The sequence below is a fragment of the Macaca nemestrina genome, chromosome X (genome assembly GCF_043159975.1).
Source record: "Macaca nemestrina isolate mMacNem1 chromosome X, mMacNem.hap1, whole genome shotgun sequence".
NCBI classification, from domain to species: Eukaryota; Metazoa; Chordata; class Mammalia; order Primates; family Cercopithecidae; genus Macaca; species Macaca nemestrina.
Genome location: NC_092145.1, coordinates 45,773,836 through 45,790,308, shown reverse-complemented (window position 1 = coordinate 45,790,308; position 16,473 = coordinate 45,773,836). Strand labels below are relative to the sequence as shown.

At 39.5% G+C, this 16,473-nt stretch overlaps 1 pseudogene; it reads left to right on the top strand.

Moving 5' to 3' along the window:
• The first annotated feature begins 3,192 nt into the window (after nucleotides 1-3,192).
• Nucleotides 3,193-16,150, top strand: LOC105490507 (mitofusin-1-like; annotated as a pseudogene).
• Nucleotides 16,151-16,473: the final 323 nt, after the last annotated feature.

Here is a 16,473-nt window from a genome sequence, read left to right as displayed (position 1 = left end):
CTTTACAAGATAGTTGTTAATCCAGCTCCGCAAAAAAAGTCTAGATTAGAGCTATAGAGATGGTTATTTTACTGTTTAAAAAAAAAAAAAAAAAAAAAAGGATTCAGGGCCCTAAAGGAAATTTACAAATGTATTTTCAAGTAGTCTTTCCGTAACCAGAAAAACAAAATTGACTGTAACATTATTCATCCCAATTCTCTTGCTCAAGGGCAGGAAATTGGCAATAGATGCCTGCAACACTTAACCAAGCCCAGGTACCACAGTCTGACTTGGAGACCTGAGCTGCCTGAGGTGACCAACAAGCACTTTGTTTTCCTGACTCTTTTGTGTTGTTTCTGGAAGAGCTTCTGGAAATGATTTTTCTAATGTACTAATCTGTCCATCTGCGGTATCCAGGATTCCCAATGGTCTGGGCTTAATCTCAGACCTAATAATTAATTGGCTTTGGATGTTGCTGAGGAGAAAAGACAAGCCTGGGAGAAGGGATGGAAGGAGTAATTAGCTGGGAGAAGGTGAGGGAGAAGGGTAGGTAGGGACAGTTGGGAAGACACTGCTTTGCAAACAATTGAAAATAAAAGGAGAGGAAGACAGGAGAGAGAAATTAGGAAAAACAGCCTCCCCAGACAGGTAATTTATAATAACTGGGAGGAAAATGAGAACTGCAGCCAAAAATATGTATACACTCACAAATCCCTGGAAGGCCAGTGGCAAAACTAGGAACTAGGAGACTTCCTACCTCCATGCCCCTTTCTCCCACCCTTCTTGGGCCCTATATTGCTATGCTCCCCAAGGCCCGCACTGTTGTAGACTCTAGACATAGCCTGCCCTCTTTTCAAATTCCTCAGGCCTCACTCTCTCCTTTCGAACTAAATCTGTTAACTCATTACTGTGGATGCAATAGGCTTTTATCTTGGGGTTGCATTTTGCCTGGAAGTATCTGGAACAATACCATAACTGAAAGGAATATTTCATTAGTCTTGGTGTCAGAAGCGTTTGAACCAGAGCAACTCCATCTTGAGCAGTGGCTGGGTAAAATGAGGCTGAAACCTGCTGGGCTGCATTCCCAGGAGGTTAAAGCATTCTAAGTCACAGGATGAGATAGGAGGTCAGCACAAGATGCAGATCATAAAGACCTTACTGATAAAAACAGTTTGCAGTAAAGAAGCCAGCCAAAACCCACCAAAATCAAGATGGCAACAAGAACGATCTCTGGTCCTCCTCACTGCTACACTCGCGGCATGATAGTTTACAAATTCCATGGCAATGTCAGGAAGTTACCTTATATGGTCTAAAAAGGGGAGGCATGAATAATCTACCCATTGTTTAGCATAAAATTTAAAAATAACCATAAAAATGGGCAATCAACAGCCCTCAGGGCTGCTCTGCCTATGGAATAGCCATTCTATTCTTTTACTTTCCGAATAAACTTGCTTTCTCTCTGTGGACTCGCCTTGAATGCTTTATTCCGCGAGATCCAATAACCCTCTTTTGGGGTCTGGATCTAGACCCCCTTTCTGGTAACATTGGCACTTCAGGCATATACTTTGTGTTTTAGGAACAGAAGGAGTTTGATTTGAGGATCAGAGGGACCTTTGGTGCCCTTCAGACTATACCTTGCAGAAAGCAAACTTCTATATATCATTTGTCATGAAACTATACATTAGCCCAACATACAGCCACCCAAATATCTCGCCAATTTTGCGTCATTTTGACTTTTGTTCGCTGGAATAAACGGCTTGCATCCCACTGCTGCTCTCTCACCTAGTCACTAGTGATCTGAGAACAACTCTAAACCCTGTTTCTGCCTCTTGCTTCTTATTAGCCTGCAGAGCCCCTTCAGCAGCAGCCTAAGAAAACTAGGAAGTACTGTGGTGTGGGATAATGGGGTTGGGCTCTGGAGTCAGACCTGGAGGTGAAATTCAGACCTGCCAGTTGCAGGCTGTGTGATCCTTTAGCAAGTTGCTAATCTGCCAGGGCCTCTGTTTGCTCATCTATAAAAGGGAGATGACCTCACAATAACCTTAGGAAATAGGTACTATTATCATTACCATTTTTCAAAAGAGGAAATTGAGGCTCAGAGTCACTTGTCCAAGGTCACTAAGCGGCAGAATCAGGATTCAAAACTAGACCTTTTTGATTCTTAACCACTTGATATTAAAAGTACAGGCAGTTCACAAATGGTAGTGATTACTAAAATTGTTGTGTTGTACATGCTTAGAGCCAAAATCGAAGGAGATTTAGCTGCCCATACACCCAGTGTATATATGTATGTTCACTCATTGTATGTCTTGGCAGCATCTTATTTCCTTATTCCCCTGACTGGGTAAACATGGAAAAGAAGCATATTCAAACATATGTGTGTGTATGTATCTATATATAGTAACTGAGGTGAAGCTTGGGCTAATATCTGGAGGAAAAAATACAACAGCACGGGTGAGAGCTTCTCTCACCCCTGCTCCTTGTGGGGCAGAGTGAACTAGCCCAAGTTGCACACCCTGTCGTAGAGGTGTCACAAGGTGACACCTTGCATTAATGCTGATCTGCTTATATACACCCATGCTGGCCTTTTCCTGGTGGTTAGAAAGAGTTAGACGTTGTGGCAGCTATGGACACTGCTCAATTCTCCCTTCAAGCAGGAACGTACCTTTCGTCTGTGAGCAGGGAAGTTAGCTGAGAACTTCTAGCTATAGCACATACAGGATTTGCACTATATTTGAACCAATGCCACGGTCTTCGAGGGCAGCCTGTAGTCAATGACTGAGCACAGTAAATGTACTCAAGTCTGGCCATTTCAGTCCAGTGTGGGGCTTCTCTCATGGGACATCTTCGCTGCACAACTCTCTCTTGGATTGGGTGAGACTTTGTCAGAGCCACATCACAGCCTGCCTAATTCTGCCTTTGTCCTTCTTTCCCTTCACAAGTGTCAGATATACATCAAGGTCTGAATGCTTTCCTGCCCAACACTGCCTCTTTTTTTATCTTTCACAGATATTAACTATCCCCCAATAAAGCTCTTTGACTCCTAACTCTATCTCAATATCCGCTTACTGCTAGAGAACAAGAACTGACCCATGGGTTTTCGTTGCCTGTCTTTTGCTGAATTGAAGCACTGATCAATATTGAGAGTGAGTGGAAAGTGAGAGCCTGGTGGCTTCTCAGGCAGCTATCCTACTAACCTGCTTGGCCGTTACCATGGAAACATACACAGGGAAGGGAAAAACAAAACAGGAGACAGGGACTCATGGCAAAACCCCACAGCCAGCCTGTGGGAGAGGCTTCCCAGCCACTTGGACAGAAGGCTTGGAGTCACAGCCAGTTGCATTTGGCCTTTTAAGGGCTGGAGTTGAGGATGGAATGGAGAGACACTTAAGCTGCCCAGGCCTGAGATATGGTGGCAGGGAATAGAGGATAGAGGGGAATGCTGGGTAATAGGAGTATATGGCCCACATTGCACTATTACTATTCACTAAGGGACCCCAGCTTCCTAGCATCTTCTCATCCTGGCAGCAAAATCCGCACTTAACCAACACTTTCCAAACAGAAGCCGACCTGCTAAAGATTTCTGTATACCCTGGCCTTCTGGCCCATCCTACCTCCCACTCTTGTCTTTGTGTGTCCTTGAATCATTGCTCCAGAACAGAGATTCTGAATCTGGTCTGGGGTCTATAGAACTGCTGGAACTTCCAGAGGGTGGTCTGTGATTCCCCCAAGGAAATTTTACAAATACTTATCTGGGAACAAGGGCCATAACTTTCATTGGAGATTAGGAACTTTGGGTTCAGGGAAAGTGAGTCCATTTTTATGGATTAAGTAGACAGTACTGGCACACAGTAGGTGCCCAAAAAATTGTTGCATAAATGAATGCATGACTAGAAAGAAGAAAATCAAGGTAGAAAAAATTAATTTAAGTGAGATAAGACATAAAACACTTAACACAGTACCTGACTCATGGTACTTGACACATGGTCAGTCTTTTCAACAAAATTCTAGTACTCCAGGCTGACTAAACAGTAAGCTACTTAACCATTTTCTGTCATTGGATATACCAATTTTTCTCCATTTTTTCTTATACACTGAGACATTGAACATCTTTGTACACATATTTTTGCACACGTGAGAACATACCTAGAGGATAAAGTTCTAGAAGTGCAATTGCTGGATTAAAGGATAAGCACATTTTAAATCTTGATTAAAACCACCAAATTTCCCTCCAAAAAGGCTCTACCATTTCATACTCCCACAAAACATATATGAGTGCTCATTTACCCACACTGTGCTTATTAATTTTTAGGAAGTTGCCAAACTCATGAATGAAAAAACATTATTGTGTTTTAGTTTATATTTCTTTAATTTTTAGAAAATATAACTCCTAAATGTATGCTTCAGTTATGACCTCCAAACTTATACTGTAAATCAACTGCCTACTCAAATGCCTGACAACTCTAATTTAATTTAATCAAAATCCTAAATTGGAGGAATTTTTAAAAGGTAGAACTAAAATATGGACAACCATAACATTTAAGATAGGAGAGCGTTAACATGTCCAAACTGACCTGATCTTATTCTCAAACCTGCTCAACCTATGCATTATCCAGTCTCTGAAAATGGCAACTCCATTCTTCCAATTGCTCAGACCAAAAACCTGGAACCATCCTGGACTCCACCCTTTCTGTCACACCCACAGATTCAGACACTTCTCACTACCTCCACCAATACCACCCTGGTTTAAACCACTATCATCTTTTGACTGCATTATTGTTCCAGCTTCCTACATGACCTTCCTGATCCCATGCTAACCGTCCCCAACCCCAGTCTATTCCAAGTATAACAGCAAGAGTATTTCTTTAAAAAACACGATTCAGATCACAGCAATCCTCTGCTCAAAAACCCCCAATGCCTTTCCATCTCATTTTAAATAAAAGGTAAAGTATTTTCAGTGGCTTGCAAGGTCCCCACTGTCTGGCCTCTGCTGACTCTCTGGAACTCATCTTTCTCATGCTCACTCAACTTCAGCTGCTTGGCCTTTTTGCTGAATATGGACCACTCTGGGAAAGACACCTATTTATGGCCTTTACCCCTACTCACAAGGCTGTTCCACCAGATATCTTCCTTCATGCCTCATCCTCACACTTCAGTCCTTTTCTGCTCAAATGTCATATAATCAGAGATCCTCTCTACCTATCCTTGCTAAGGTAGCACACCCTTCAGCACCCTCTATCCCCCTACTTTGCTTATTTATTTTGTTATAATGCACTTTTCACCACTAGTATGTATCTTAATTTTCGCTATTTGTCTAAACCCACCAGAATGTAAATTCCAAGAAGGTGAGAATTTTGTATATATCATTCACGACAGAATCCTGAGCACCTATTACAGTGCTTGGCATGTAGTAGCTGCTCATTAAATACTTGTTGAAAAAATGAATGACCAACATTAAGCATTAGTGAGGATGACCATTTGTAGTGCTTCGTCTGTGAACTGCCATTTCATGTCCTTTGCCTGTTTTTCCACCGAAGTTCTTTTTTATTTCTTACTGATTTTTGTAGGAGACCTTTAGAGAAAGTGGATTTGTTTTTTTTTTTGTTTTGTTTTGTTTTGTTTTTGAGACGGAGTCTCGCTCTGTCGCCTGGGCTGGAGTGCAGTGGCCGGATCTCAGCTCACTGCAAGCTCCGCCTCCCGGGTTTACGCCATTCTCCTGCCTCAGCCTCCCGAGTAGCTGGGACTACAGGCGCCCGCCACCTCGCCCGGCTAGTTTTTTGTATTTTTTAGTAGAGACGGGGTTTCACCGTGTTAGCCAGGATGGTCTCGATCTCCTGACCTCGTGATCCGTCCGTCTCAGCCTCCCAAAGTGCTGGGATTACAGGTTTGAGCCACCGCGCCTGGCGAGAAAGTGGATATTAATGCTTTGTTACCTGTTATAAATATTTTCTTTTTGTCACTTGCCTTTTTATTTTGTTTTTACTTTTGCCTATTGTAATGATTAATTTTCTGTGTCAGTGTGACTAGGTTAAGGGATACCCAGATAGCTCATAAAACATTGATCCTGGGTGTGTCTTTGAGGGTGTTTCTAGAAGATAGTAGCATTTGAGTCAGTAGATTCAGTAAAGAAGATGCACCCTCACCCTCATCATCCAATCCATCGAGGGTCCAGAGAGAACAAACAAGTGGAGTAAGGGAAAATTCACTCTGTCTTCTTAAGCTGGAACATCCGTCTTCTCCTGCCCTTGGACATCAGAGCTTCTGGTTCTCAGGACTTTGGATTCAGCCTGAATCACACCACCATCTCTTCTGTTTCTCCAGCTTGCAGATGGCAGATCGTGGAACTTCTCGGCTTCCATAATCATGTGAGCCAATTCCCATAATAAATTCCCTATTCTCTATTTCTATCTATCTATCTATCTATCTATCTATCTATCTATCTATCTATCTATCTCTATCTATCTGTCTATCTAGCTATCTATCTATATCCTATTGTTCCTGTTTCTCTGGAGAACCCTAATATAGCTGTGCAGCTATTTTATGATTTTTATCTGTTCCAGCTTGGCTTTTTTTTTTTATTTATAACTTCTGGTGTTCATGGAAAGCTTAACACAGTATTCCCTACCCCAAAGTTACAAATATATGCTCTCATATTTTCAAGTACTTACATAGGTTTAGAGATATTTGTTTTCCTCAAGCTTTTATAAAATCTTAGTTTTTTTTAAAAAAATCTTAGCTTTTTTTTTTTTTTTCATTAGATATATGGTGTCAAGCAGAGCTCTAAGTTTATTTTGCACTTCTATCTTCTACATCTGTATGCTTGTGACCCTTAGGAAAACGTACGTGGGACCCACAGACATAACTGGGCAGCAAGCACTGAGTTCATCATTCCTATAATGGACCTTCCTATCAATTGGTGTGGTGGGAAAAAGTAAAATACCTTTGCCCACCACCACCCCCTTCTGGAGCCAGATGAGAAACCAAGGGATTAGGGAGCAAAGGTACCATTAGTTCCTTCATTCTCAGTCAATGTTGAAAAGCTTTTCTGGACGGAGGAGGGGCAAATGCATTCTTAGCATAACATATACTTGCAATAGTTTGGATGTGGTGTGTCCCTGCCAAAACTCATATTGACATTTGATCTCCAGTGTGTTAGGAGGTGGGGCCTGGTGGGAGCTGTCGGGGTCATGAGGGTGAATGAATCCCTTATGAAGAGATTAAGACCCTCCTGTGGAGGTGAGTTCTTCCTCTCACAGGAATGAATTAGTTCGTGTGAAAGTGGGTAGCTAATGTGAAATGTGATCTACAAATTGTATCACTCTGGTTCAGAGCTCTAAAATGGAGTTGGAAAGCCATTCTCAGAAGGACTACCTATACAACCTGCAACCTTGCAAAACAGGAACTTGCCTTGAACTTTGAACTGGGCTAAACCACCACAACAGCATCCTGGAAAACGGCTGAATTTTGCCAGTGCTGCAACTCCTGAACAGTGACAACTAATGAACTGTAGGCTCATTTACAAAGCCAGCCACCTCCACCAATGATATTTATTTCAAAACAACTTCTGTAATCACCCTGAGCATCCTTTTAAATATTGCTACTCTGCTTCCTCCCTCTGGCAGATAATTTGGCTTCTAGCTGAATTTGTGACTCCCAAATTGCAATTCCTAAGGCCTAATAAATGCTTTGTCTTGCTGTGTTGCAGTCGGTTCTTTTGCCTCTTCTTGGTTGACGTTAAATGGTGTCAGAAGTGGGATATGATGTTACTCTCTTACTGTGCATTCTGGTACTGCCACAGATTTGAGCACTGTACCTGCAGGAACTCCTTGTGTTCCATCACCTCCCTGACAGCTCCATACTCTGTTAGTGAGTCCCCTCTTTTCCCTGACCCTCCCAACTTGGTTTGAGGTTCATATCTTTATTGGGTGTTCTTCGTTGCCAGGTGTCCACAAAGGAAATTTTCCCCTTGTGGTGAGTATTCATGAGGGCTTTTGCTTCTAAGAGTATAGGTGCTGAGTCACCCCTTTCTGGGAATCTGTCGGTTTTTTGGTGCAAAAATTATAGTGCTTCATCTTGTGAATTTCTTTTTTGATGGACAAATATAACTGAAAGTGATCTGGAATTACAATGGCCAACCTGGTGATCTTTTGAATTTCTACAATGCATTTTCTTCCGCAAATAGGAGGGCTAAAAGAAATGACCAAATAGCCTAAATAGGATGTCTGCTTTAATTTGGTACCTTGAGGCATCTAAAAGATTCTAGGAATCCAAACTAGTGTCTGTAAAAGATAACAATGCTAAATTAATTCAAAGACTAAATTAGAAAAAACCCAGAAGCTTCTAAAAATGAAACAAATCTGGAAACGAGCACTCCTCTATTTGTCTTTGTCTTATGTCTCTTTCCCCTCCTAGCCCTAGCTATTCCATTTCACTGTCATTCTTAGCACCCTCTTTGCTTATATGGTAAAAACTTATTCTAAACCTGAGCAATTCCTCCTGGGCTTTCCATAAAGAGATTTATTGGATTGAGTCACTATTGGAATAAATATACCATTGGAAATTCTAATCATCAGTGGCCAAAAGATGGATCCTTTTAGACATCTTTCATTCTAAACAATTACCTTAGTTGTATATATGGGAGGATCAAATTTCTTTTAAAGGACATATAATAGTGTCATGCCTAGCCTTAGAAATTTTCTTGACTAAATTAAAGGGCAATCCTAAATGAAAGTTAAAATCTTTTGTATGCTCAAACTGTCTGCTTTGGAGCCCATGCAGGATTTACTTCCCCATCCCCACCGCCCCCAAAAAAACACTTTACCCTATGGTCTAGGGCTGGGATTTGATGCTCTCACTGCCAGGTCCCAGGTTCGATTCCCAGTCAAGGAATCAGTCTCTGCTGATTAAATGCAAGAAAAGAAACATTTATTGAAAAATTGATTTGATATTTATGTGACTCTTAACTTTTTGGGGTATTCATTTGTTATTGATCCTCTTCCATCCGATGAACTTCTTTTGAGTTCTTGTCTTACCAACTTTCTCTTTTAATCCTTCATCTGTGGGTACATGGGATGGTCAGCTTTTGTGTGTAGACAGTCAGCTGAGAAGCTGAGATGTTAGAGAGTATTGCTGGACACAAATGTGGGTTGTATCCCATTTGTGGCTAGCAAAACTGTCCTTTCTTTGAGCTGTCTTCGGGATGGTTCTGAGTCTTGTGAGGAATACTTTGCATTTGGCAATGCCTCATGTGTCCTTGGTTAGGTCATATCCTTGGTTAAAGCTTTTTGGTTCTGGTGAGTCATTTGAATGTCATCTTTGGGGGAAAAAAGTTCAAAAGCCAGTAATATTGACTGTTTGTCCTGGATGAAATCTGGTAAGATATTTGAAAAGATACCCTTTTTATAGGAACACTATAGTCAGAAATTGGCTAAATTAAAAGTGGATGTTCAGGCTATAATATTTTTAAAGGCCTTTCGGCTTTTTCTCGTTTAGATTCTGTTTTTGGGAATTTTTTCAGGCAACTGAAATCCCCTTTTCAATGATATGTTTGGTCCTTCTGTTTGCTCCCTTTCTTGTTGGCATGATTTTTGCTGAGAAAAAAAATGTAAAACTTCATTGGTCTTTCTGGGAAACTTAAAATTGGCTCCACAAATTGGCTCCGCTAGGACTTGTTGTTCCATTTCCTTCCACTTCTCCTCCTTCTTCCTTTTTGTCATCTTCAATTCCACATAACAAAATCTAGAGGAGACTTCTAGCAGCCCTAAAACCCCATTAAAAGGTGCACAGAGAAAGGTGCCACACAACTCCTTTTTAAGATCTTCTGTTTTCCTTGTGGAGCCCCAAGAGTCATGGACAGGTTCCTTTCAGATCTCAAGCTCTGGTCTCTTTTGCATTCAGTTCCCTGATCTCTCTGGCTTTGGGGGGTACCAAGGATTAGTTTATGCTGTGAGAGAAAACCTGACCTATGTGTGTTTGATGACTGGTGGGTCACTAGCAAGGGCTGCAGTTTTGAAGGTGGCTGACAGTGGTTATTTACAATGAATGGTTATTACTGCACAGGCTACTCATGGTTTTTTTTGCATGTTTAAATTTTTTTTTAAAAATGTGGTTTGCACATTTGCAGGCCATGAGAACATTTTCCTCTGAGGGATGACACCTGTGGTGAATGGGCTGATCACAGAGTGGGCTAATGAGTCTTGGGTCTCCCACCACCTTCTGGAAATGTCTTTGCAGCAAAGTACACTGTGGAAGCCTTGCGCAGCCCAGTCCTGTAGTGTTTCTCTATTATGGAGGACAAAGGATTCAGTGTAAAAATGGGATCCTTGATTTTGGGGGATCTGGATGCTCTGCCTTCCAACTGCTCCTGCTTTTCATATACATAAGTGTTAAGCCGTGGAAAGTGCAAATGTTTTGTTGGCCCTATTCTTTAATGGCTCTGCCCTGAGCTCAGTGGTCCAGTTGAAAAACAGAGACTAAATTAGAAGCCACCTATCTAAAAATATTAGTCTCAAAATATGGCTTTCTGGCATTTAACTGGTTATTTTGAAAAGTTTCTGAATTTTCCTAGGCTCATTTGTATAATCCTATGGTTAATTCCTATTTATTTTGTGTTACATTGGTATCCGTTTTTAATCTTTTTCTAACTAACACACCCAAACTCTTTCTTGAAAATGCTTAAATTCTCTTCCTGTGCTTTGAGATGTAAATTTTCTACCCTCTTTTCTCTAAAACGCAGTAAAAGCTTTGCCCGTGTGGGACAGATAAACTTCAACTTGTTCCATTTACAGAGGCACAATTTAATCCAACTTTCTTTTTAAACTAGTGAATTTCACCTGTCGCGTGACTAATATTTTACAAAGCTATATAATGTTTATATTTTATGTATGCATGTGTACGTGTCTGTGTTTGTATATTGAATAAATGATTCTAAATTTACTTATAAATAAATGAGTACTTATAAATTAAATAACTAGGCCATATGCTTTTTGAATTCACGTGACTTTAGTAATTTTTAGTAAATAAAGCTAGTTTAAAAATTGTTGGTAAAATAAAATAGAAATGTCTTCAGAATTTTAGATATATTCACCTGAGTCTACCACTCAAACAAATGTATGCCATCTCTACTAGATGTTTTAAGGTCATAAAAATCTTGCTTCTGTGATCATTTAGAGGCTTGCTTGATTTGTCTGTGAGCTAAAGCTGTAATGGGAGGATGATGGACCTCCCTAAAGCCTTGTGCACATCTTTCTGTGAACTTACGTCTTTCATTTTCAGCCTTTAAATACTGGGGTCTAGACAGGTGGCCATGGTGAGGCTGGAAGACATAGGTATGTCCACAGTGCCCTGGACACAAGCTGCAGAGCAGAGCCAAACCCAATATGGTCTCATCCTCCCTGGCCCAGCTGTGCCCCCTGGCCATGCTGGGAAGGGTCAGATCCTTCAAGCATTGTCTTCACAGCTCTGTCCTCTGTCCTGGGCTCTGCACCTGATGTATAACATTAAAATTACTTAACTCCTATGTTTTACTCTAGAAATTTGGATTACCGAAAGTTAAAATTATAGTTAATATATGTAATTAAAACTACTGGATATAAGAGAAACAATTCTGTACACAGACTGCGTAAGAAAAGTAGGATGTGTTTTGGTAAGAAAGTTTATAAGAAAGACAAGTGAATGTGTTTTTTCTTAAAGGAAAAGTAATCTTTGTCTAGTTTAAAGGTGATTTAAAGGTTGTTTTTGTTGAAGGAATAAAAAATAAAGATATAACTGAATGGATATAGAAAGTTGAGGAAAGAGAAAGAATGAAAAAAACTTGTAAGAGTTTATAAAAGTGTTGTGGAAATCTTATCTTATGTGGTCAGTCTAAGATTGGATGAATTTGTTTATAGGATTTTAGTAAAATTAGCTTTAGTATTAATAATACACCAATGCAAAGGTAGAATTTGATTTTCTCTTTTGAACAATATTTTTGTTTAGTAATAATAAACAGTAATAGCCTGGTTCAACTTTTGAGTAAATTGCAAAAAAGAGAGGAGTTTGCCTCGTGCTGTCTTTATTAGGTCATTTGATTATTTAGAAAACTGTTTTCTGTCAAAGAGTAAAAGTTTTTAGCTTTGTGAAGCCTTTTAATTATCACTCTGGCTAAATGAATGACTGTTATTTTACAGTGATCTGTGATCTTATTCTGATATCAAGTGTTTTAAATCTTTGATATTTGACAAACTTCCCAAAATGAAATTTAAAATTCTAAATTAAGTCTTTTTGACTTTAAACAAACTTTTAGACATTTTTAAAAGATCCTCTGAGAAAGAGTTCAATACCAGCCTGGCCAAAATGGTGAAACCCTGTCTCTACTAAAAAATACAAAAATTAGCTGGGCGTGGTGGCACGCGCCTTAGTCCCAGCTACTCGGGAGGCTGAGGCAGGAGAATCTCTGGAACCCGAGAGGCAGAGGTTGCAGTGAGCCAAGATCGTACCACTTCACTCCAGCCTGAGCAGCAGAGCAAGACTCTGACTCAAAAAAAAAAAAAAAAAAAAAAAAAAGATCCTCTGAGAGTTCAAGAAAACATATTAGGCTTATTTCGTATGTTAAAATCAAGTGGAAATCATTGTCCAATAAGAAATGGTGTTTAACTTTGAGTTCTGTTTGTAGGGATGTTATTAATATGTGTTCCAAAATTGTGTGACATTCAAAAAATCTGATATGTCCTAGTAAATTGCTATATTCTGACGCTCTTTTTCTAAAAGGTCTTTGCAAATCTTAAAGTGTTGTGTCTTCAAGGAGGTTCATGGAAGACGGTCTGACAGATACTCTGAAATACAAAACTCTGCTTATGACATTGAAATTATTCAACTGTACTGGGTAAAATTTTTTTTAAAACTCTAATTTAAAAAGTTGCATTCATAAAATTGGTAACCCAACATTAAGCAGAACAAGAATTAATTACATGAGACTAAACTGATGAAGGACTGAAATGATTTTTATGACTTGTTGCTAGAACTATTGCTAAATGTTTTTATGGTTTTGTTTTCCAGAGTTAAGAAATATTTTTTCCCTCTTACGCTATTTTTACCTTATATCAATGGGTAATGTATACTTTTGTGAACAAAACTGAGACATTTACCTTTCTCTTTACCTGATTTATCTAGAATCTACACATTATTCATGAGTATTTTTATTTTATGGCAATACAGTTGTCTGCCTAAGTTCAATAAGAATCTGTTTTCTTCTGTGACAGGATACAATTGAGACACTGGTTATTTTACCAAGGTTTTGACTGGAATATCATATTTTTTAATGTGACCAGACTGCTTTGAGAAATTGAGATTGACTTTAAAGCCAATGGATGTGGAAAAAGACTGGCCTGGTACCTTGTCTGCACGTTCCCCTACAGGGTTCCTGACCTTTCAGTATTTAAAGAATGTCACTTTCTAATAGGTCCAGAAACCTCAAGGCATTTTGACGACTCTAACAAGAGAAGAATTCAGCTGGGTGTGGTGGCTCATGCCTGTAATCCCAGCACTTTGGGAGGCTAAGGTTGGTGAATTGCTTGAGCCCAGGAGTTTGAGACCAGCCTAGGCAACATGGCGAAACCCTATCTCTACAAAAGATTACAAAAATTAGCTAGGTGTGGTGGCATGCACCTGTGAACCCAGCTACTCTGGAGGCTGAGGTGGGAGAATCACCTGAGCCAGGGAGGTCAAGGCTACAGTGAGCTGTGATCTTGCCACTCCAGCCTGGGTAACTGGATGAGTGAGACCCTATCTCAAAAAAAAGACTGGGTGACTGGGTGAGTGAGACCCTATCTCAAAAAAGTGTTAAAAAAAGAGAAAAAAAAAAAAAGAGTGTAAAGACTGGGTGACTGGGTGAGTGAGACCCTATCTCAAAAAAGTATTTAAAAAAGAGAATTCACCCAATTCATACAAGTATTACAAGCACAAGTCCGATGGTGAATCCTTAGCTTGGCTTCCTACACTTAAGCTTTTAAAAATCAAATCTGGTATTTCCTATTTTTTAAAGTTTTGGGAGTAGGAAGGAAGAGCCTCCTGGGAAGGTGAGGACTCAACTGTCCTACTGAGAATGAGAAATAAAAAAAAATAATAAAAAAAAAGAGAATGAGAAATAGGTATAGTTTTGGATGTGAAAAAGGTCCAAAAGCCCATTTCTTGCATAAAGCCATAAATAGAAAAGGGGAGAGAGACCACAGTGTGTTTGGAGAACTCAAGTAGTTAAATTTAAGGTGCTACAAAACAGTAGCAAAAGAAGTGGGTAGAGACTTTGTAAGCAAAAGCCAGATTGTAAAGGACCTTATATTAATATATCATGACCAAGCAGTGGGAAGAGCTCTGTTATCAATGCAATGTTGTGGGATAAAGTTCTCACTAGTGGGATTGGCCATATAACCAACTGCTTCCTAAGTGTTGAAGGAACCGATGGAGATAAAGCCTATCTTATGACAGAAGGATCAGATGAAAAAAAGAGTGTAAAGACAGTTAATCAACTGGCCCATGCCCTTCACATGGACAAAAACTTGAAAGCTGGCTGTCTTGTACCTGTGTTTTGGCCAAAAGCAAAATGTGCCCTCTTGAGAGATTACCTGGTGTTAGTAGACAGTCCAGGCACAGATGTTACTACAGAGCTGGATAGCTGGATTGATAAGTTTTGCGTAGATGCTGATGTCTTCGTTTTGGTTGCCAATTCTGAATCAACACTAATGAATACAGAAAAACATTTTTTCACAACGTGAATGAGTGGCTTTCCAAGCCTAATATTTTCATTCTCAATAATCGTTGGGATACCTCTGCATCAGAGCCAGAATATATGGAAGATGTGGGGCACGTGCCAAAGGATTTCAGGCAAGATTACAGGAATTTCAGAATTTTGAACAAATCTTTGAGGAGTGTATCTTACAGTCAGCAGTGAAAACAAAGTTTGAACAGCACACTATCAGAGCTAAACGGATACTAGCTATCTATTTTTGTGAATAATATTATCTATGTTTGTGAAAAAATATAATGGATTCAATAAACATGGCAGCTGAATAGAAAAGGCATTATGCAGCAGAAGAGAGGGAAGACCAAATTGATAGACTGGACTTTATCTGAAACCAGATGAACCTTTTAACACTGGATGCTAAGAAAAAAACCAAGGAGGTCACTGAGGAGGTGGCAAACAAAGTTTCATGTGCAATGACAGATGAAATTTGTTGACTGTCTGTTTTGGTTGATGAATTTTGTTCAGAGTTTCATCCTACTCCAGATGTATTAAAAATATATAAAAGTGAATTAAGCATATAGAGGATGGTATGGGAAGAAATTTGGCTGATCAATGCACCAATGAAGTAAACACCTTAGTGCTTCAGTTCCAACAAGAAATTATTGAAAATTTGAAGCCATTACCTCCAGCTGGTATACAGGATAAACTACATCCAGTGATCCCTTGCAAGAAATCTGATCTCAGTTATAATCTAAATTACTATAAGTTATGTTCAGATTTTCAAGAAGATATTGTGTTTCATTTTTCCCTGGGCTGGTCTTCCCTTGTACCTCGATTTTTGGGCCCTAGAAATGCTCAAATGGTGCTCCTAGGATTATCAGAGCCTATCTTTCAGCTCCCTGGATCTTTAGCTTCTACTCCCACTGCTCCTACCAGTCCAGCAATGCCAGATAATCATGAGGAAGAACTCATGATTACATTGGTAACAGGATTGGCTTCTCTTACATCTAGAACTTCCATGGGCATCGATACTGTTGGAGGGGTGATTTGGAAAACTATAGGCTGAAAACTCATATCTGTTTCAATAACTATGTATGGAGCTTTGTATCTTTATGAAAGACTGTCCTGGACCACCCATGCCAAGGAGAGAGCCTTTAAACAGCAGTTTGTAAACTTTGCAACTGAAAAACTGAAGATGATTGTTAGCTCATGAGTGCAAACTGCATCTACCAAGTAAAACAACAAATGGCTACCACTTTTGCTCACCTGTGCCAACAAATTGATATTACTCAAAGAAAACTGGAAGAAGAAATTGCTAGATTACCCAAAGGAATAGATCAGTTGGAGAAAATACAAAACAATTTAAAGCTCTTAAGAAATAAAGCTGTTCAACTTGAAAATGAGCTAGAGAATTTTACTAAGCAGTTTCTACCTTCACACAATGAGGAATCCTAACAATAGAGATTGATTTGGGGACCATGATAGGAGGAAATGAAACTTGTAAGATCGGGACAGTTGTTATTTTTATGAAATGACTTCAAATATGAATTTTACTAACTGTACCTAAATAGCAAAGCCCTATGTAGATTCTGGTAATGATCTATCTCAGTGTATTTGTATTTTTGAAGAGTGTTATGTCCTTAGTTTTAATTTTGGGTAAAGAAAAAACTAAAATATGGAATTAGTTACAAGCAACAGTACCAACTTATGTGACCCCTGAGGGGTGGGACTGTGAGCTCTTAATTTGTTTTAGATTCTGAAAAACTCTGCTTCCTGGC